Genomic DNA, 22,704 nt, shown 5'->3' with positions numbered 1-22,704 from the left:
TCAATGTTTGCCCCCCTTACCCCCCCTAGAACTCATTTCCGACCAAGATTGCGCCACTAGTAACAATAAATGTAGTTGACAAGCAATATATCAGATTGATGTATAAAATCAAAGAGCATAAATATTTGGTAACATTCAGCATGCAATTTCTTTATTCGTACACAAACAACAAGTACTTTTTTTTCAACAAGTTACTTAATCAGTGAATATTCCATCTAAGAACCTTTGTGGCGATTATTAGGCTAAATAAGAAATAAAACCTGTACTGTTTGCTTCTAAATTTGGCGATTTTAGTTTCTTATGTTGTCACAATCTCTCTGACATATCGAAATACTGATCAAAAATGTATTTTGATTTGATAAATTTGTAACTTTACGTATAAGCCCAGACCGATAATAGAATGAAACAGCCGATACTGATTGAGTGCTGATATACATAATTGAGATTTTTGGTTTCAAGTTCACGTTATGGGCAAACCAAATTGTATATTTATCAACTAGCGTAGACATAACGGAACTAACACTCTGTATGATTATGCCATAATTTATTTATTAATATTACATTTCAAAGGTACCGAGAGACCCGGGTTCGATCCCCGGTGGGGGAGAACCGGGACTTTTTCAACTTCCGGCGCCCACCCAGCGTCGTATAAAGTGCGTAACAGGAGGAAACTCTGGGGGGTAAAGGCGGCCAGGCGCGTGGTGCTGATCACATCACCCCCCGCTCGGCCGAGATCAAGAAAGTGTGGGGCCCTATACGCCCTCACGGCGTGGTGCAAAGCACAGGGAAGCACTTTACTTTTTTATTTTTTACTTTTATAAAATTTTAAAAATTAGATAGGCCTTAACGAGTGAAATTGTTGAGATTGGGGCATCAACTTTCAAAAAACGAATTTACGGGCAACAGGCTCACGAAGGATGAAAGCCATTCCTCTAATAAGGCGTGTTTTCCCCCCTTCATAAGGGTCCGAATCGGGTCAACAGACCAGCTTTACCTCTCGTGTCGCTGATCGCTGTTGAGTCAACCTAAATACCAGGTGACCTTGAAAACTCAAGACGTCATCCGTATTCAAGGGAAGCTAGCGGGAAATTTTGCGAGAAAGTGCGCATGAGATGAGATTGTGGGAAACACAGGAAGAAAACAAAAGTGAAACACGCGCCAGGAATGCCCACGGGTGTGGGAGGAGAAGTGTGGTGCCCCGTGCAACCTCCAACCACTGTTGTAGCCAATGACGTTTGCTGATACGTATTGATTAGCTTTGGGTTTATTTCATATTCAAGGTTAGCAAATTGGCCTAATTAAGCCAACCTAACCGGTACACTCTAAGGATTTAGTAGCGCACAGCCAGTGACGTAATGCATTTTCTGTGCCTCTTCCTGCGTAAGTAAAATATTTGCGTCCCATGGGCGTCGCCAGAAATCTTTATTGGTAAGATAGAATAACAACAATAATAATTATCACGGTTCAATTTTAAATATACAATAACTATTATAAACTAATAATAATAAACCAATTTTATTCTAAATTTCTATATTATATAAATTGGAAGATTTTGCTATTTGATCTTTTATATTATTTTGTTACATTTCATACGGTTAGTGCACTGAAATTCATAGTTATTGTGTTTTGTTATTAACCTTAGCACACCTCGTTCAAGAAAAGGCTGTAAAAATTAGCCAAAAATGTCAGAAGAGCTAAGTAAAAGAAACAAAAAGCAAGCAAGAGACTGTCCCTGTGAAGAGAAGTGAAGTGTGCAAGTAATGTCAAAATAGGGGATACAAGAGGGGTGTCACTTAACTAACGTGTCCGCCTTCGCCTTCTGACGTCTGCCGAAATGCATTCATTGTTAGGCTAAATACCTTGTTAGGTTTAATTATCTTAGCATAAATAATACATTTTTGGTCACGCCCAGGGTGATTTGCCACTAGGCATTCCTAGGTTATAGCCTAGGGGCCGCAAGTCCAGGGGGGAGCGCACAAAAATGAGACGCTGAAGGGGCAGGAGTTACCGGTCCAGATTTTCAAAAATTTCTATATGGCTTCCTAGATTATTATATTCACTGGGCAGTCTATGGAACAGAGAGCGCTGGATGAGGCACCATCTCGGATTCTGAGAAGCAAAAAGTTGAGTGCTTCTTGTTGAGCGGGCAGGCACACGAAAGTGAATTTCCTGAAGAAGGCGTCACTTCTGATGTTGCCATTCACTATTTTGTGTAGAAATATATGGTCAGCCAGTCTATGTCTCTCTTCGAGGAGTTTGGATATTTAACATTTCCAGGAGGATGGACTTTTGCAAGTGTTTTGTGGACGGAATTCGGTGTCGACAATGGCCAGGAAGAAATTTAGGACGGAATTTAGTCTATCTGAATTTGAGGGGCATGCCATAGACCAGATCGGAGAACAGTATTCAATTTTAGGTGACAGAAAATATTTGTAAAAGGTGCTGAGGGCAGTCAAGTTGTTTATTTCCGTGAAACGATAGAGAAGACCCAGCATACCCAGTGATAAGCACGATTTGACAACCAGGTACATCACAATGTCAAAATAGGGGATACAAAATTACAAAGTTGAATGTTTAATTATAAGAAAATACAATGAATCCTACAATCTTACACATCATCATAAGTTCATATTGTAGCTTTCTACAAGTTCAGTTATTAAACCTTTGCCCTTTTTGAGACATGTTAGAATTGAGATGCTCCTCTGGGAATATCTGGGAATTTTATAAGATATATTATTCACTATCTATTTGGATGGATAAAATCTTCCGTACAAAATTGTTCCTTTTTATTTTTCTTCTTTCTTCTAAGGTATACATATTCAACTATGTTAACCATTCAGAATAATGCTGTGGATAGTAATTATTTTTAATTTCGTGCATAATAACCTGATAAAAAGTCTTTTAACACATTCATTAGCATATTCAAGAATAGGACGAACTATTGTTTTATACAGGTATATTAAAGTACTTTATTTTTGAAAAACTTTCCATGAGAAAAATATATAACCAAGCATCTTATTTGCTCTTTTGCAAATTTCTGAAATGTGCTCATCAAATATGAGAGACGAGTCTATTAATATTCCTAAATCTTTATGGCTATCACACACTTGGATTTTATTTTGATAAATGTAATCGTTAGAATCTATAAAATGAACTTTTTTAGTAGCTACATCTTAAAACTTACACTTGTTCAAGTTAATTTCCATTTCATTAATCTTACATCACTATGTCATTCTATAAAGTCAGCCTGAAGCTGAACATTATTATTTGTTAAAATACTTATCATCTGCTAGATTTAAAACACAAAGTAACTTCATTGATAAAAACAGGGAAAAGGATTGGGTCAAGTGACGAACCTTGAGGCACACCACAAAATATTTGTTTTCTAGAGGAAACTGTTTCACCAATCTTAACAGAAAAAATCTATTTTCTATAAAATTATAAAACCATTTGAGAAATCTGAGTGATAGTCACATTTGGTCAAGTTTAAAAAGTGATACATCAAATGCTTTAGCTAAGTCAATAAATAAAATATCAGTCTGGGATTGCTTCCTAATGTTAGAAATAAGTGAGTCTATCAACACTAATCAATTTTTTTATAGTAGACCCTTTGTTAAAAAAATTCTGACTTATTTATATATTATTTGAAAGAAAAAGGCAAATAATCAGCAATTATGTGTTCGAAAACCTTTGCCATGGCATTTAATATAGTTATTGATATATAATATCATTGAAATTTCCATCTTTGTTTTTTGTAACAGGTTCAATAAACACATTTTCCCAGATATCTGGAAATGTTCCAGAATATTATTATATACTAATAATAATAATAAAACTCTAGCATTCTTAAGCCTCACAAGCCTTCCATCTGTCTCTCTTCAGGGCAAGATGAATGCAATCTTTTCCATCCTTACCGATTTCCTTTAAATAATAATAATATAATGCGTGCAGAACCTAAAACAAAGAATAGCCTAGGGGCCCAAATTTTATAAATCCCTCCCTAGTCAAGCCCCGTAAAACTGCAGAGAATGTGAAACGCGGGAAGGTTTGTTGAGTCTTGTGGATAAGTGAGATTTTTTGAAGAGAAGTCTCGTCTTCTGCTGATTTAGCGAAAGAGAAAAAAATCTAGCTACTACTCAAAGAATCTGCACTCGGATAGAGTCCTGTGTCTGTTCCGGGAACCGAACACTAGATTATAACCTACTCTCAATAATTGAGCCATCTGCAGCGGACAGGAAAGTAGGCAGAAGTGCCCTTGCACTGATTACATACCTCGATCGTACCGGGGTTGACCATTGCATGAAAGTCGTGACGTTATCGGATTGCATTATCATAGTTCTCCGGTTCCTGGAATCACAGTAACCGCTTGTTTTCCTTTTATGTATTTAGCCCGATGGCAGTTGCGACTCATCGGAAAATTTCCCATTGAGTAACTCGGACCGGGGGCCTATCATCACTCCATGTGGTAACTATAATAGTAATAATAACCCGAACTACTGCTCCTAGAACTGGTGCTCTCTCGTAGATAAATCTTACATTTCTGACAAGAGGTGGCACGTTTGTTTAAAATAGATTAAAAAAAAAAAAAACAATTTCTGTACTGGTTGCACGATCTAAGTAATCTGCAACGAAAAATTGCTCCAAATTTGCATTTCTTTTTTTTTCTCCATTTCTGTAGTGTCAATGCAGAATATCATTTGATCACGCTTCTTAATTTTAAGGGTATCGTAACTTTTGTTATAAAAAAACAGTTGAAGTTAAAATTAGATGTTTGTATATATCAGGAAATATTTGTAACATAGTTGTTTGGTGTCTAAATGTTTCTAGCCATATAGCTAATTTTAAATCACAGTCAATTATTATTTGTATCATAATTTTAGTGTGTTTGTTTCCTTGACACCATTATTTCCATATCATGATACCGTTTCATAATAAGTTTTGATTGATTCATTTATTTCATTTCGCTTTTAAGCCATTTTTGGCTAATCGCGAAGATGAGGACAAGTGGTGTGAAGGGACAATCATAAGCACACATGGACAGCACACAACACGAGACCTGGAGAGGAATATACTGGCTGTAAGTTCGGACACCAGAGCCTGGTTAGGTTCAAGGTGTACTTACTACATGTAATATTCCGTAATAGGTGATTGGTAAAATGTTCTATATTTTGTTGGTATCAAAGTAGCTGATAAGTGTCGAGTGTAATACATTGCTTAGAGAATGATTTCAGTAATTTCTTTTCGTTTACCTTTTCTTTCAATTTTGCAAAACAATTAGTCTTTTTTGCGATATTAAACAGTTCATCTTTCAGTTTCTACTTTAATGTGCCAAAACTGACCCATATATTGTTTACTTTTACCCGTATCTAGACTGAACTGGTGCTGAGCCCTCTCGGATGAATGTTTGACAGACCCGCTTGGGGTCCGCGAACCACAGAGTAAGAACCACTGCTCTGGATGATGCGAGGGGAATGTACTTGGCAAATGTTCTTAAATTCTTAAGAACGACTCCACGAAATACAGTACTTATCCGATAAGATGTGTTCTCGCAGAACACCGGTCAAACACGATATATGCAAGAAACACAATATAAAAGTTCCCAAACATAAAACCTTCACTACTAGTAGTCCTGGTCACGTTCCCGGTTTAAACTCAGTTGATGTACTTACTATTAATCCATTCCGGAGAACACAAGACGTACCAGCCTATACTGTGAGGCATCTTCAGACGTGGGAATAATTTACGGACATTTTTATGTAAAATATATTAAATCTCGCACAGCCAGAATACCTTAAAATTTCAGCTGATCTTAATATCACTCAAGTATCTCAAGGTTAGTCAATAACCATTGTAACAGACTACAAATTTGAGTCAAACAAGTTATGACGTCATATTTTGATACAAGCATTTTGTTTTTATGATTAAACACTCAATTAGTATGTGGATGTGTAACATCCTTCATTGTTAGGCTTAGGAAATGAAACGAACAGCATTGATTAACATTATTTGCACCATAATTTTAAGAAATCATTAAAAGAACTTAGTATTGTCCCTACATCAATCTTAACAATTGCACCTGCACTTACACATCATACAACGCATAACTATCCCCCCCCCGCGGACTATCCACTACCAATGACTTATTACATATTTCTACATCACAGTATATATACTGATAAATTCAATGTACACCCAACGGCGAAAGAAACAGTAGGCGAATTGACCACCACCATTTTCATTCGGTCTGTATTACACAATGTGATGACAATGAATTGAAATAATGACGTCAATAAGCAGAAAACAATGCCTGCTTCGAACCAACATGGTTTCATTCCTTAAAACAACACAGTACGTAGAATAAAAAAGTAATTAAAATAGCGGTGGACAATTTGCCTACCATTATCTTTGCCGTTGACTGTACTATTCTATCATTGCATTATATTTATTGTATTATCATGATCATTATGTTTTGTTTTCTCATTGTTTCTTTAATTCATTGTATCTGTGAGAAGCTCCTGTCTCGTTCTGACTTCGCTCATCACATGCAGTTACCTTTAGACGATCAGGTTCACTGTTTTTCCTTTTCGGGAGAAATGACGTCAGAGCGCCAGTCGTAAACTGAACCTAATCTCATTCTGCCTTAGAACAAAAAAGCTGTTTGTTTTATCGTTTTATAGGAGCCTCCAGTAATATTTTCCTTTCAGGGTCTTCCGCGGAACACGAACAGTCATATTCAAACGCTGACAGTGAAAACTCCTCATGCGGCAACCACACTTAACATTGGCCATGATGGAAGTATTTATTTTGAGAAGTTCACAATATATTCATTTATCAGCCACATCTAATATCGAGCCGACCTCTGAGTGATTAGATTAACCCTCTACGACGCAATGTTTCTAGATTCCAATCAGGGGCAAAGAAATTGGTTTTTGCATATCGCATGATCTATTTTATCAGGCACGTCGTTCAAGGGGAGCGGAATTGGCCACCCCTCTTTCTCTTTTCCCCTCTCTTTATTTCTCTATTTTCTCTCTTACTGTCTTTCTTTCTATATTTCTTCCTTATTTCTCTGTTTCTATATTTTTATACTTCTCTTCCTTTCTTTGTTTCTTTTCTTCGCTCTTTCTCTCTTCTCGGTATTGTTTCTCTCGTGCATTCCTTCTCTATTTCCATTTTTACTTTCCTCTTTTTATCTTTCTTTCCCTTTCTGTTCTTTTTCTGTTTCCCTCTTTTCTTTCTCTGTGTCTCTCTTTCTTTCTGTTTCTCCCTTTCCTTATCTGTTTCTCTCTTCTTCCTCTGTTTCTTTTTCTTTCTGTTTCTCTAACTTTATCTGTTTCTCTGTTTCTTTCTACATTTCTCTTCTCCTCTCTTCCTGTTTCTCCCTTTCAATCTGTTACTCTCTTCTTTTCTTTTCCTGTTTCTCCCTATCATTCTCTGTTACTTTTCTTTTCTTTCCTCCCTTTCAATCTCGGTTTCTCTTCTATTCCTGTTTCTCCCTTTCATTCTCTGCTTCTCTTCTTTTATTTCCTGTTTCTCCCTTTCATTCTCGGTTTCTCTTCTATTTCTGTTTCTCCCTTTCATTCTCTGTTTCTCTTCTATTCTTTCCCATTTTTTCCTTTCATTCTTTCCATTCTCTGATTTTCTTCTTTTCCTGTTTCTCCCTTTCATTCTCTGTTTATCTTCTATTATTTTCTTTTCTTTTTCTCTTTCTTCCTTTCATTCTCTGTTTCTCTTCTATTATTTTCCTGTTTCTCCCTTTCATTCTCTGTTTTTCTTCTTTTCTTTTCCTGATTCTCCCTTTCATTCTTTTCATTTTCTGATTCTCTTATTTTATTTTCCTGTTTCTTCTTTTCATTCTCTGTTTCTCTTATTTTCTTTTGCTGTTTCTCTCTTTCTTTTTCTCAATTTCTCTGTTTCTCTTTTCTCAATGTCATTGAAGTTCCTCCGAGAGGAATTAAAGTTTCTTTAAACCCATCTCGTTTTTGTGTTCATATGTTATTGCTACCTTGTCCATGCACGATAGTTTCAAGTTTATTCGACTTCAGGCCTAGAATGAGAATCCAGAAACCAGGCCAGTCACGTATTAGGAGCAACAAAAGTCACAGGGAAAAGTCAATAAATAAGTGGGGGAACATCAATTAACAATTATTACGTAACTCGTAACACCCAAGAGCATTTCCGCCATATGTGGAATTTGATTTGCCAAAGGGCGATGGAGAAATAAAGAGTCTGTGCTCGAACTTCCATGTCAACAGTGAGAGAAGCATGTACGGTTTCTCTTACCTGATCTGTTACGTCACATAGGCGATTCGTAAATGTTTTTCATTTCGCACCTTACTTTTTTTCTTCCCTCACCTACTGGAATGATGCTTTTAGACCGGAAAGTAAAATCTGAGTTAAGGACCATGAGACCGGTAGCCAACTTAAAGTTGGTTTGTGTGACAGGACTTGGAAATGGATTTCCATATGTCTTGGTGTATGAGAACTTAGGATTCAAAGAAAGGACAAAGCTAGGCCTGGAAGGGGGGGGGGGGGAGTTGAATTGGGGCCGAAGAAGTTTAAGTTAAAAAAGGGTAAACATTCTTATATCTTGAACTCAAGTGAAAGCTTGTCATTTGTGGGATTTGAGAGATTTGTACCATGGTAGAGAACTAAAGAGCGGTAGAGAGTAGATAAAGAAATAGGGAAGGAAAGCACGAGAGAAACAATACCGAGAAGGGAGAAACAGACAGGAAAGTGGAGAAATAGAGAGAAAGAACGAAGATAAATAGAGCGAGAGAGAAAACGGAAAATCGGAGAAACGCAAGGAAAGATAGATAGAGTGAAAAAGAGAAGGGGTGTAAGGTAAAAGAAAGAGAGAGAGAGAGAGAGAGAGAGAGAGAGAGAGAGAGAGAGAGAGAGAAGGAGAGAGAGAGAGTATAAAGGTAGAGGGAGATATAAAAGAGGGAAAAGCAGATGAGATGGAGAGAAAGATCGAAGAGAAAAAGAAAATTAAAAGGATTCAGAAGAACACAATGAGTGATAGATACAGTAAAAATGAGAGAGGGAGCGTAATTAAAGAGATACAGAGAGAAATAGAGAGAGAGAGAGAGAGAGAGAGAGAGAGAGAGAGAGAGAGAGAGAGAGAGAGAGAGAGAAAGAGAAAGAGAGAGTGTGTGTGTGTGTGCTAGTGTCGTAGAGGCTTAAGCATTTTACTTTATGCTCAGAAAATCACTTTTCTACTTCACAGCTAATTATGAAATAACAGTAATGTACAGGGTGTACCAACCCATTAACCCCTCTTTGAATTGTAGACAAACCTGCAAAATGTTATTTTAACTGCATGTGTATGATGAAAGGATGGTATACCATTAAATCAGACCAATGGACACCATTTGCTCTGTGTGCACAAGGCCAATTTTCATGGCACAGTATTATTCGCCTCCTGGTGCGATGCGATGTGAAATCCTCCGTAACTTGGCTGACGTGAAGGAAGCAAACGCACCGCGAACAGCTTCTTGAAGTTCCTCAGTTGTCTGATAACGATTATGGGCGACTTTCTGTTTGATATGTCCCCATAGCGCATTATCACAAGATGTCAGATTTGGACTTCGGGGTGGCCATTTTAAAGGTGCTGGTAAATTTGGCGATCCTCGTCCAATCCGTTTGTCTCTGAACACATCATTGAGGAATTCTCTTAAAATGACCACCCCGAAATCCAGATCTGACATCTTATGTTACGGAGGATTTCACATCGCACCTGGAGGCAAATAATACTGTGCCATGAAAATGGCGGTGTGCACACAGATCCTCTGGAGTAAATGGTGGTCATTGGTGTGATTTAATGGTACACTATCCTCTCATCATACGCATGCTGTTAAAATAACATTTTGCAGGTTTGTCTACATTTCAAAGGGGGGGGGGGTAATGGGACTTTTGGTACACCCTGTATATAGTTCAAAATAACAACACCGTTCTCTGGTGAATATACTTATTATTTGCACTAAATAAATACATTAGCTTATGCTCGATTTGAAGTGATTCGAACTACACATAAACGTTCTTGTTGTCCCTTTCACTTGTTTCTTACAACTAGTTGCTAAGCAACAAAACAGTATACTATAACATTTCTTTCTTTTTCTTTTACACAATAATTGATTATACATTTTACAATTTGACAACAGTTACAAGAGAGACTATAGGAGAAGAGGATAAGACATATGGAAAGTGAGACAATTTAGAACAACAGGTTTTCTACGCTGAGTTATTTAGAGTAAATTACTCCTACTTGTATCAAACACGTATCGAGTAAATTGAACCCTGCTTCCACGTCTTAAATTTTTGCTAACTTTCCTAGTGTCGTTTTTTTGTCGGTGTATTTTAGAAGTGTATTTTTCAACCTTTGCTTCTTACAGTATGCTCCACTTTCAGTTATGAATCCGCCAGTGTTGAAGCAGATGCATGCTATTGCGAAAGCATGTAATATTGTAGTTTTAAGTATTGACATTTATGGGTGATAATTGCAGGTAATAAATCTTGGCTTGTAATACATTATGTTGGCGGTATTTTCTAGAAGAAAGTATTGGCTCGCAGAGTGCGTAAATGTTCTCACTGGCGTAACCACATGTGGTCTCACAGGTTCTCGAAATTTTCCAATTCTTTCCGAAACATTTTGAAGACTTTGTGGCGTCAAAATGCTAAAGGCGCTCCAGGCCGCGTATGAAAAGGTAGAGTTTTGCGTTAAATGTGGGAACAAATGAATCGGTGCTGGGTGTGAAACAAGGATGCGTACTCTCCCCGCTTCTAGTCATTCTGTTTATTAATTATATTGTAGATGAACTGTCACGGAAGGACACGCAACCTTCGTAGACCGCGGACACAAAAATATCACTATTACTGTACGCGGACCACCTGGTGGTAATTTCTAGGACAATGAAAGGGTTGCAGGTAGAGTAGATGGGCTGCATATGTACTGCGAGAAATGGTCGCTCCGTGTTAATATTAAGAAAACTAAAGCCATGGTGTTTAAAAATGGGTACGTATTCGGTAGGGGCGAACAACGGGAATATGGGAGAACACAACTAGAGAGGGTAAAACAGTACGATTACTTGGGTATGGTCATGACAATGTCGGGTAAGTGGACAAGACAGGCACAAAGACGTAAAGGAAGAGCTATGTACGCGCTGGGAAAGGCGAAAAAATTATAGTACAAAGTGTCTAATATACCAACCAGAACACTGAAGGGAGTATACGAGGCTACAGTCAAAGCCACATTATTCTACGGTATCGAACTGTGGATCTGAGGGGCAACATAAATTGTAAACTGCGTACAATCAAACTTTCTTAAACAAGTTTTTGGGGTGGGACGGGGTACGGCAACGTGCGGGGTTCTTAGGCAAATGGGAAAGTATAGGGAGGAAGTAGAAGCGAAAATGAGAGGCTTCAAATACTCGACAAGACTACTGTACTAAATATGGGGGATGGAAATCTCAAAAAACTTGCGTTACAAGCGCATGACCCAAAGGAACGCCAATGGGTAACAATGAGAAAGAAGGAATTTACATCATAGAGCTCGGGTGGATATGGGAAGAAGGAGTTGAGGGGAGGGCGGGCACGCAGGAAATGAGGACCATACGGGACAGATTGGAGGATATCAACAAACAAAACATTTTGGCAAGATGTGCGGGGAAAGTGTCTTTAACTTCGGCACAAATCGTGGATGAGGATAGGCAATGGGGAATTCGGAAATACGTAGACGTGTGCGGAGCGAGTGACATGACGGGTTTGGCATGGTTCAGGCTAAGGGGTGGACACAATTCAAGCGCCTGAGAGAGGACGGGAGTGCAGAATGTCCAATGTGTGGGGAAGACGAGACGAAATTCCACATTCTCCTCCAGTGCAAAGAAACAGCAGAGGCTAGACGGAAGTACATAAGGGATATGAACGAACATAAAATTGAGGGGCTAATGAGGGCCATTACTGGGAGGAAAATGGCGGGAAGGGAGGAAACTCAAGTATGGGACCTGGGAACCTTCTTACATTACGTCTGGACAAAGAGGGCTAATAAGATGAGAGACGGGAGTGAAAGTGTCTGAGAACGGTGTGCAGAAAGCTTCTTGCTGATAATATAATTACTAGTGCTATCTGTGTAAAATTACCAAAAGAAATCTTAGGTTGATAGAGTATAGTGAAAGGTAAAGTTAAACATGTGAGGACATAAGGAGAAGGGATATGGAGAAAAAAGAAAGAAAGAAAAACTTCATTGATGTATGGAAATGTGTGTACAGCCGCAAAGGCTCATACTGAAATAAAACTATATTCTATTCTATTCTATTCTAGACAGTGTTAACCTTGTAAATCCTGATTTCATTGCATAAACCGAAATTTCAGGTTGGAAGACTGAAAAATCCCCAGAAGAACCAACTAAATGACAACTCATCAATTAGTGTACTAAAGCGTGTTTGTTTACCTTTGTCAAGAATCATGTTTACAGTTTGATGCATTTTCGTATATCTTTTGTAAAGGTATCGCCAAAGTGCGTCACATGAGTATTTCTCTTTATGTCGAGCTGTATTGTAATGCATCATTTTTTTTGTGCACCTTCCTGTATCTTTCTCGATGATGCATTTAAACATTTCTTCTGAGCTACAGACTTTATGCATTTTTTGTTTCAACATGCATTTACTTTTCTCTGCGTGAAGTCAATAAATTATACATATTTATAAATATTTATTTTGTGTGTGTCTACAAAGTTCTGCTAAAAGAAGTTTACAAAGACGATATAGGAAGTGCTTTTCCCCACCAAATGCTGTGTTTATGGAAAAATATCTAAAACTTTATTTTTTATTTTACGACGTTCTTCCTCAACCGCACTCGAACTAGAATCTATGACTGATGAAACCACAAATTTTCACACAGTAGCTCCACGCAGGCTGTAAAACAAACATAAGTGGTAGAACAAAACCTCAAATGAGGATATCAATCATCCGACAGAATTGATATGAGTGTCTAACCACATTTTTTCATTTTTTGCTAAAAAAAAGTGTTGATTTTCATCGTAAAGTATAGAGACAAATTTGAATTTTATTATCTTTATATCTTTATCTTGAAATATAAATAAAATTAATTATGATTTAATGAAATAACATTCTTTGTGCTTCCAGCCTGCTTGCAATTGCAACACATTACATGTGTAAATTAGTTACTTTTTAACCAAACGGTAAGTGTAACTAAATTACTTTCTCAAATGGGTAATTGAAATTTTATTTATTTACTTTAGGGGTGAAGTTACTTTCTCAAACCAGCAATTGTATCTCAAACTCAGTAACTTTTTCAAATTGAGTATGTAATCTCGAACACATACTAATTTAGGGGCGTAAGCGCTGACGTACGCAGGTATTTTTTTTTCGGATGGACTGGAATTGTAAAGGTGAATAATACATAGCTATGTTCCAGGGCACTTTAAAATTTTTCGTAATTACCATTATTAACCCTTGTTCTAAAAGTTGCTCAAGACAAGAAAGTCACCATGGGTTAGTTTAATGGAATTTGTATTTACCACTTTGGTTTTTCCAGAACTGTTTTTGATTTGAAATTATTTATTTTCTGAAAATTTCTGAGGAGGCTGTAGCTCCATCAGTTCTCCCTTCGTACGCCAGTGCCAAGCAGTAACATAGAAGGCACCCGAAAGTCAATCTCACCCTCAGTATACACCCTGAGCTGTAATATATAAAAAAATACATAAAAATTGTTTGGAGAAAGAGAAAACCAACGTTCGTAGAGGGGACAGTGGAACCTATATTAATATTGTTAATAATATTAATAAAAATGTGAATTTTTCACCCCCAAAGGAGTTGATTTCAATGCAATGTATATACATTTACTCTTGGTGTTTGAATTGAGCAATGGAAGGCCCTGGTGTTGGAAGGAAAGGAAAATGTTCTGTGATGAGAATATTTGGTGGCGAGAGGGTCACAGTCTATATATATCCGTAAGTGTCATACAAAAATACAAAATTTGGTGAAAGGAATTTACTTATTTGGGAGAGGTAAGATGGTGCAGTGATCGACAGGGGCGTCTGCTCCCCTGCCCCCTTCTGACAAAGCGTCTGGATATCTCGACCCAAAGCCAAACGTTAGCATTTTAAAAAAATGTACGTCCTTTTTGCTAGTTTAGGCTAATAGCGAAGACGAGGATGTAACCGATGAGCTAATAAAGGTCTTGAACCACTCCTGTCAATTCGCACACCTCCTACACGCACAGGAGGAATCCAGATACAATGCGAAAGATTGCAACAAGTGAAAGTAACGCATGCGGAAATACTACATAAAAAAGAAGCGACAGTAAGATATAAAATTTTGAACCGGCCGCAAGTGAAATCAACACCTGGTATGACATGAAATGTAAGAATTGGCCATTGCTTGAATGCAGGGCTCCTACATAACGTCAAACCTCTCGGAAGAAAGAACTCTGTGTGAAAATCGAAGGGGGCATGTTCGATGTGTAAATGGTGAAACTCTGTAGCAAGATGTTTGGAAGTTGAATAGGATTCTTCTGCAGCATTACATCCTACGGTAGCATACTCAGGCCATTAAAATGTTGACAATGTGTTTGTAACGTGAGACATCCGACCATAAGGAAGAATCTTTCAATTGAATCTTTCGGGATCTATTAAGTATGCCTAATTCTCGAACAATAAAGATTTGTGTTGCTCAGTACAAACTTACTAACAACATTTACAAATACGTAACGAACCGGGTGATGTAGTTTTGTCATTCATTCATCCTCACTGGTGAGCACTCGCCCTTGGCAGATAACTTGATGGTAATGGGCGAGAGGTTACTTTTCACACATGGAAATGGCAGAACACTAAGAATTTGGGTTTATATCTTCTGGTTTAGATCAACGTGGTTATAGAAGGATGTAACCTGTCTATTCGATGATGAATAGTTTATAACGGTCAAATATTGAGTGACAAGTAATTAATCTAATTGCCCGTTAGTAGGAATTAATTGCAATTGGTAATATTAAAATCCGTCGCGAATACAGGTGTCTAGCGAACTGTCTTAGCCAGCACTAGCTTGCTCAACCACCGTTTTTCGCCCGAATTCGGATTTACATGCATTCTTATGGGAATATCAAGAAAAATGCAGCTTCTAAACCAATGGACCGAATTGAATGAGATTTTCACCAGCGGAAGACCACATCATGAAAGTACTGATTCCAAGATTTGAGCCTAATCAGAACAGAAATACGGGAGTTATGATTTATTAAAGATTCATCGCCGAATTGAAAGGGAGACGCTACCCTACCGAGTTGTTCCTGCTTTTCGTGACTGAATACAAAAGAGGAAGAGTTAGCCTAATCTCTGCGCGAGGGGCTGCTGCCAGGGGTTAAGGACCTGAGTGAGCATTGGCCAGGATAGGAGGACAACGGTCAAAGCACCAGAAACAATAAACAAGCACCTGATCATAGAGGGTACAGCGTCACTACGTTCAAATCTGGAATAAAAGGAATAGAGAGACACAGTTTTGCACAGTTTTGCCTACAATCACCACCGGAGTGTGAGCTACGCGCGACCGAGCTGCGAGTTGCAAGCAGACTCGAAGTCTGGATTTGTTTTTCCTCGAGTGAGTGTTTCAGAGCCATGGAGTAGAGCAAAGTAGAATCAGGGGGTCGTCCTCCCCTTGCCGTCAACGCATCCGTGCACATACGTGTGGTTATGTGAGAATAACGCCAGACACGTCCACCTGTGTCAATCGTCCGAAACAACGTCCAAAGTAGTGAAAGTTAATAACATTTGATATCCATGTGAAACCGCGAATGGCTCATCGCGTACGTTCGTCTCATCGCCCAAGTCACGTATCTGTACTTACGAGTGACCGCGAAGAACTGACCTATTATTGCGCTAGTTGTCGTATGGAGTCGACAGTGAACGAGTGAAGCCAGGATCCGATGAGGCCAGATGGAGCCGCCGACTGATCCACTTTCGTCAACCAGGATAACCGCGAGGTGCAACAATGGAGCGTGGAGACCTTCCAAAACTATAGGACCACTTTCACCCAACCCAGGTCAGAGGGAATGCAGCTAAGGTAAGATCCAACCATGTGCGTGTGTGAGAAAGATGACGACCATCTACCGCGAATCTGCGTGAATCAAATCATTGCATAACTTAAATCAGTGCTATGGCAACCCTAGACATCTGTTTTCCGGCGGAGTAATCAAATGTTAAAGATGAGAGTTTATGTTAGCCGCAAACGATAGTTCATTGAATATATTTATACCTTCAGAAAAGATAGAAGGGGTTTGCACAAGGAACAATTATTCACTTTATGCTTAAAATCCTAAACGATAAATTGTAAAAGGCAATGTAGCCAAGACATAGCAAGAGTATGGTCAAGGTAGTAAATAATCTAACCTTTGTATTTGTCATATTGTCGCAATATGCCATAGAATGAGAGAATAAATGTGAGATCGAGTGAAAGAGGGCAAGATGTAATGTGTATTTATCTGTGCTTTAATATATATGTATATTCAGAAACACCGTAGTCTTATGTAACGTCATTTCAGGTATTTAAAATCAAATCCTCCTAGGTTTATTCTCGGTAACTCCGACTGTTAGGCACTTATCCTGACCGTATTATATTTCATGTAGTGTTTAATTCGCCCAGCAGGTGAGGCGAAAGATTCTTCGTTGTTGCGTTGCTAAGCTCAGCTCAGTTGAGTTAGTTGAGTTAATTAGTTATTTATTAAATTAGCAGCCCGTGACAAGTTCCTCGGAGAAGACTCTTAGAATTGCGCTATGCAGTCTCGCTCAAGCTCCCCGATGTTTCTCGTTCCTCGATCCAAAGCAAAATACCCCACTCTCTAACTTATCCTTTTTCCTCAACCCCCTGGTTATTGCTCCCTAATACCAGTTGATCAGCAATATAATTCCAATCAACCAGGAGGATTGATTTAATACTGACCTAGCATTCTTTGAATGCTTGAGAGATTAACGAAGGAGGTTATTGCTTCTGGCTTGCTACATTTCCCTAATCAGGGGAACCTGTTACGAATAGAACATGCATACTTGACGCGGTAAACTAACTAACATAAACAACCACTGCAATTACTTGATTATTGATGGAAGTGTAAGGGGTGACCTTCCACGTAGTACACCCAATTGCCAACCTCATTTCTACGCAGTACACCCTGGACTGCATTTTGCAGACTAACGAGGCTCTGGCGTCTGGAACCATTGCCAGTATAATTCTGTGTGTTGTCCTGTTTTTTGTTTTTATGTGTGCTGAGTACCACTTTTTCAGCCTCAGCTTTTAACCTAAGTCAGAATATTTTAAATATTTTAGTTACACGACATTACATTTATGTTATGTAAGTTATGGTAAGGGGCTGAACCCCGTATCATTTGACGGGTGCAAAATAGCCTAAGTGCTGACGCACCCAAAATTTTGAATTGAAATTCAAATTGATTATTGATGGATATGTGTGTCACACATAGTGTACTTATATGTTAATCGCAAAGCTTAGAATGAATGCATATAATGTGCTCAGTTACTCGGTTATATAGCTTGACGTAGGCTATATTGAAGAAAAGCGTGCAGTACAAACACACAGAGCTCAAAATGTGTCGATTGATACATCTATGTAACATATGAAGTTCATAAAATGTTAGTGATGCACGGTTGGTGCACATTAAATGAGTTTTTCTGTGCATAAATTGGTTGTTGATTGTTGATTGATTTGGTGATTTAAGTCCACTTTATGCACAGTAAGGCTAATCGGGACTGGACCTGCAGTTTAAAGTGGAATCCGAACCACTATGTGCCTCCACCGGGTATCGAACCCGGTACCCCTTCATTACAAGGCGACGACGCTAACACTGCTCCATCGAGGAGGCCCTATGTGCATAAATTGGACCAAAAAATAAAATTTGTACTTCCGAGTCCAACAACAGATCCATGCACTTTGCTCGTTCCCTTTGAATCTTTTCTAAAGTCAATTACAGGAAGGCTAATCGGGACTGGACCTACAGTTTAAAGTGGGATCCGAACCAGAGACGGGTCAAGCTATACTTTTTGCTCGTGCGAGGTGTGTTTTTGGCACCCCCTGTCACCCCTTATTTTTTAAAAAGCGTTACTGTTAAAGAACACGTTTAGTGTAGGTATGTACTTAATATCTACATAATGATATCAATGCAGCTTCAATTGCTACATGATTTCGCAATGTACTTATTATGTTATGCAGCTATACCTTCAATTAATTTTTGTGTACACAAATCCAACTCTTTTAAAAGCAAATAGTCACGCTTATATGAGGCATTGCGGATATTAATGGCGAACTCGACAAATGTCGATTTTTTTATTATTGTATCATGTACATTAAAAACGGTAAAAAATCTTACAACGCCTGACAGGATTCTATCTCACCTCTAAAACTGAAATTTGCTTTAGAATAAGATAGTGCACGTGCTCTAGAATAGGGCAGACGTTTGGAAAACTTCAGATTCCTACATATTGTATTTTGCGAGTTCTCCTCTAATATCCGCAATGCCTCATTGGTATAATCAGAAATATTATTTTGGCGTTAGTCGCCCCTAATCTGAACCACACTGTGCCTCCACAACATATCGAACACGGTACCCCTTGATTACAAGGCGACGACGTTACCACTACGCTATCGGAGAGGCATTTTACTGTTTGGAAAAATTAGTTTCGTTCATTTTCAAAACAAGTAGATTGTTTCCACGGAAAAGTACAATTTATGTTCCATTTTCTTCTGGATTGGATTGATTTGTTGTTTTAAGCCCACTTTATGCACAGTAAGGCTAATCGGGACTGGGCCTACAGTTTAAAGTGGGATCCGAACCACTATGTGCCTCCACCGGGAATCGAACCCGGGACCCCTTGCTTGCAAGGCGACGACGCTACCACTGCGCTATCGCGGAGGCCCGTTTTCTTCTGGAATGGTATCGTGAATTAGATGCAAGCGAAATTCCAAGCAGAAAACCGCTTGTCTTTATTTTCTCCCGGTTATTACAGTGGAACGGCATTCCCGCGACTGTTATGCAACAATGAAAAGCTAAATTAAGAGACTGCGGAACAAGCCACAGACATAAGGGAAACGGATCCTAAGACCGCATAATAGGTGTCAATTCACTCGCCCGTTCCGCTTCTGTGTGGAGACCGTCTCAGCCCATGCAATAATCAGACTTGCGATACACAAAGGGTCGGTCCGTTCCACCATGCCTTACAGTCGAGATGTCCCAAGGCTATTAACTTTTACCACTCTTAATGATTGCATATTTCCGTTCATGATAATACCTTCCCCGCGACCTCATTACACCAATTTAGATGGTGCTTGGAAGAAAATATAAGTTATGTAATGGAATTGGTTAAATTCTTTCTCTTCCTGGTCACCTGACTGGTTCTGGTGTTGGTTCAGTAAGGGAAGGAAGTCTGGAAGGTTGTTGTCAAAGATCTATGTAAACAAACAATATTCTTCATCTTCCGTAAGAGCGAAGGCAATGTAAACAAATGGCTTCTGCGAAATCCTATTGGATGTTCCAATGACAGATTACGCATAGGTGCATGTCACTGCATGGCTGCTATAGTGAAGTTGTGGGACATTATACTGGTACAGCTACGACCAATACAAGGGCAAAATGACACCAGAACTAACACACAGGAAAGATACGATTTCTCAGCAGCCACGTGGTTTCTTTACATAAATTACGTTCTTGCCGTGAATGGACAATAGTAGTATATAATCACTAGACCTCGGATTTTTAGGTTCCTAAAATAGGCTCTAAAAATCCTAAAATAGGTTCGAAAAACCCTAAAATAGGCTCTAAAAATCCTAAAGTAGGTTCTAAAAATCCTAAAATAGGCTCTAAAAATCCTAAAGTAGGTTCTAAAAATCCTAAAATAGGTCCTAAAAATCCTAAAGTAGGTTCTAAAAATCCTAAAATAGGCTCTAAAAATCCTAAAGTAGGTTCTAAAAATCCTCAAATAGGTCCTAAAAATCCTAAAGTAGGTTCTAAAAATCCTAAAATAGGCTCTAAAAATCCTAAAGTAGGTTCTAAAAATCCTAAAATAGGTCCTAAATATCTTAAGTTAGGCTCGAAAAATCCTGAAGTAGGTTTAAAAACTTAAAATAGTTAAAAAATCATGGAAAATGCTGATTAGGTATAGCTAGTCACCGGCAATGAAAATGGGACACCAATATCCTGAAATATGCACTATCTGCATAACGTTACGTTAACCCTACTGCGATAGCAGAACTTATCATTGGAATTTTGCTATTAAAATCCACTCTTCGTCGTATAGTTAGGCAACAATCTTTTTTCATGTTATCCACAGTCAACTCCGCAATTTTATCTGTGGGGATCATCTTATATGCTGAAAACAATCTTTCAACAAAAACATAGTCAATGGTGCAAACTTCAATGCTGAAATGTTAGTTTGCAAGGCGTGAATGCCGCAAAGCACCGAAGCAGGCCGTACCCAGGGAAAGGGGACCCCTCGAGCCATGGAATATTTTGATGCAAACCTACAAAAATAACACAATTTTTAAGGTTTTGCAAGAATTTAGATTTTCTTCTTGTATAAATGAATGGGTTGTCTCTGGAGAGAGGCAGACTCCAGAAGTCCGCAGTCTACTATATTTAGTTATTTTTTTTAGTAACCATTTATGCGAAGCTACTCAATGTTCCAATTTGGTCGGGGCAGTTCACCATATTTACTCCCTGTTTTGACTTTTTCGAACTGCAGTCTTGATGAGAAAATGTCCTCTTCTTGTGGTTAATTCACATTCAGACATGCTCTTCATTATAAGGATGATTCCATAGCGTTGGTGGTCACATTCAGGGTACGAATTCCCATGGCGGAAGGGGGGTTTCCCACCTTCGCACTAACGATCTTGTTCTATTAAAAGTTTTCCCCCATTAAAATTTTCCGAGGGTAAGAGTTTATGTTATAACAACAAAGATAACCAATTAGTTTGGACTTCAAACATACTTTACTAAGAATAACATCATAATCACATACAAAGAAGGAATAACAAAGAATGATGTCAGCCTGTGTGTGAATGTTGCATGCATGTTTTGTTCTCTTCCTCTCTCTCTCTCTCTCTCTCTCTCTCTCTCTCTCTCTTTAGGGCTGGTAGCAGCATGGGGTAAAAACGTACTTCTACAGTCATAGATAAGATTTTAAAATTATATAAAATTGGACTCGTAAGAAATGGAGCCGTAGCTGCGAAGGTGGTTTGTCACCCTAGGCCCCTGGAACATAGAAATTAGACCTACCTGTCATTTCTCCTCCATTTCTCACCTCCTTTCGTCGGGAATAAAACATAACACTTACATGTTAATTTAATAGGAAAATAATGTCTTCTTCAAGTTTCTCATTTTTTGTCCCTCCACCTAGTTATCTTTAATTTGCAATCGATTTTGCAGATGTGAACAATAACACACACTGCTTGAAAGAAGATGATGTGGGATGCACAACCGACTGTCCTTTTATTAGCCACATTTTTTAAATGTTGTTTTCTTTTCATCGGATTCAATGGAAAATAGTAAGTACATAAAATTTTTACAAATGTCTAAGTATGCAAGCTACATCTAGGTGGGGGGGGGGGTGTAAATTTGGTGCAGGGGTGCGAAAATCATTCTCGTCCTGGGCGCTGAAATCTCTAGCTACAACTCTGATAAGGAAAAATTTTCTTTCGAGAGACTAATAATAGATTTACACCATTATAAAAACATAACACAATAAAAGTATGAAAATTTAATTATCATTTTTAATAAAAAGCAATAATTAAATAATATCTAACACTTATGAAAAGCATTTCACCCATCTTCTCATTTCTTGACATTTTGAACCAGTCGTTAAAAAGGTAAAGGTAAAGTACTCCCCTGTGCTTAGCACCACGCCATGAAGGCGTATAGCGGGTGTGGGGGTAACGCTCCACATTTTCTTGATCCGGTCATGAGTGGGGGTGATGTGATCAGCATCACGCCCCTGACCGCCTTTACCCCACAGGGTTTCCCCCAGGTACCCATGTCATTCGATGCTGGGTGGGCACCGGGGCCGCTTACAACGTGAGAAAAGTTACCGGATTTGAACCGGCCGGGGATCAAACCCGGGACATTTAGCATGGTAGTCAGACGCGTTACCGACTGAGCCACCACGGCCAAACGTTATCGATGGTTATTGTGGATATTTTGTAACTATTGTAATACCAAGTGTCAATTATCATAATAATTATTATTTGTTCCTAACTCTGTATTTAGGTCTTCCGATAATAATCTATATTTCATATCTAAATTAATTAATTAATTAGATAACGACCCTAATGGTTGTGTGAGTTAGTGTAGGGGTATGGGGAGTTAATTATTTTATTGGACTAGACGTGATTTCTTATTCTTTGGTTTTGCTTAGTATTTGAATTATTTTTTTAATCATAGTGGCTAGAGATAATATTATATCTTTATGTAGCCTACATCTTTATATTTTCTTAGCTCAACGAAGTCGATACTTGTTTTTATAGTTTCTCCACTTTCATTGTATCTTTATAAAGTTAAGTTTATCACGACAGTGAAAAGATATAATAATGGTTGAAGAAAACAATGAACATCCTTTACGTATCAGGGATTCGAACACAGTATTCCTATTTTCACCCTCCGCACGCTAATCCCTACAGACCACGGAGTGCCATTTCTGAATC

At 38.5% G+C, this 22,704-nt stretch overlaps 1 non-coding gene across 1 annotated transcript; it reads right to left on the bottom strand.

Moving 5' to 3' along the window:
- Nucleotides 1–18,853: 18,853 nt before the first annotated feature.
- On the bottom strand, nucleotides 18,854–18,928 carry TRNAA-UGC (transfer RNA alanine (anticodon UGC)). Its single transcript has one exon. It is a non-coding gene; the product is annotated as a tRNA-Ala (tRNA).
- Nucleotides 18,929–22,704: the final 3,776 nt, after the last annotated feature.

Source organism: Lepisma saccharinum, chromosome 4 (genome assembly GCF_977018435.1).
Source record: "Lepisma saccharinum chromosome 4, izLepSacc3.1, whole genome shotgun sequence".
NCBI lineage: Eukaryota > Metazoa > Arthropoda > Insecta > Zygentoma > Lepismatidae > Lepisma > Lepisma saccharinum.
Note: the sequence above shows the minus strand (reverse complement) of the source record. Positions and strands in the feature narration are given on the sequence as shown.